Source organism: Pteropus vampyrus, unplaced genomic scaffold (assembly GCF_000151845.1).
Source record: "Pteropus vampyrus isolate Shadow unplaced genomic scaffold, Pvam_2.0 Scaffold318, whole genome shotgun sequence".
Lineage (NCBI taxonomy): Eukaryota > Metazoa > Chordata > Mammalia > Chiroptera > Pteropodidae > Pteropus > Pteropus vampyrus.
Window position 1 is genome coordinate 2,163,328 of NW_011889099.1, and position 356 is coordinate 2,163,683.

The following is a 356-nucleotide window of genomic DNA, read 5'->3' on the forward strand; positions in this document are numbered from 1 at the left end:
TATACAGTACATTGGTTAGATATCTAGACAGTTCATAAAATGATCCCCCCAATTGCCCCCTCTCTCCTCTGACCCTCCACCTAGCCAACGTATTCATGCTAGCTGCATTCCTTATGCCGTGCTGCCCATCCCCATGACTATCCATCAGCTACTAATTTGGACTACTTTAACCCTTCACCCTATTCTCTCAGCCCCCCAAACCCCCTCCCCTCTATCTGTCACCAAATTGTCTACTATATTTGTGAGTCTGTTTTTGATTAATTTGTTCTTTTTATTCCTTAGATTCTGCTTATAAGTGAAATCATATAGTGTTTATCTTTCTCTGTCTGACTTAAATACCTTCTAGGTCCATCAAA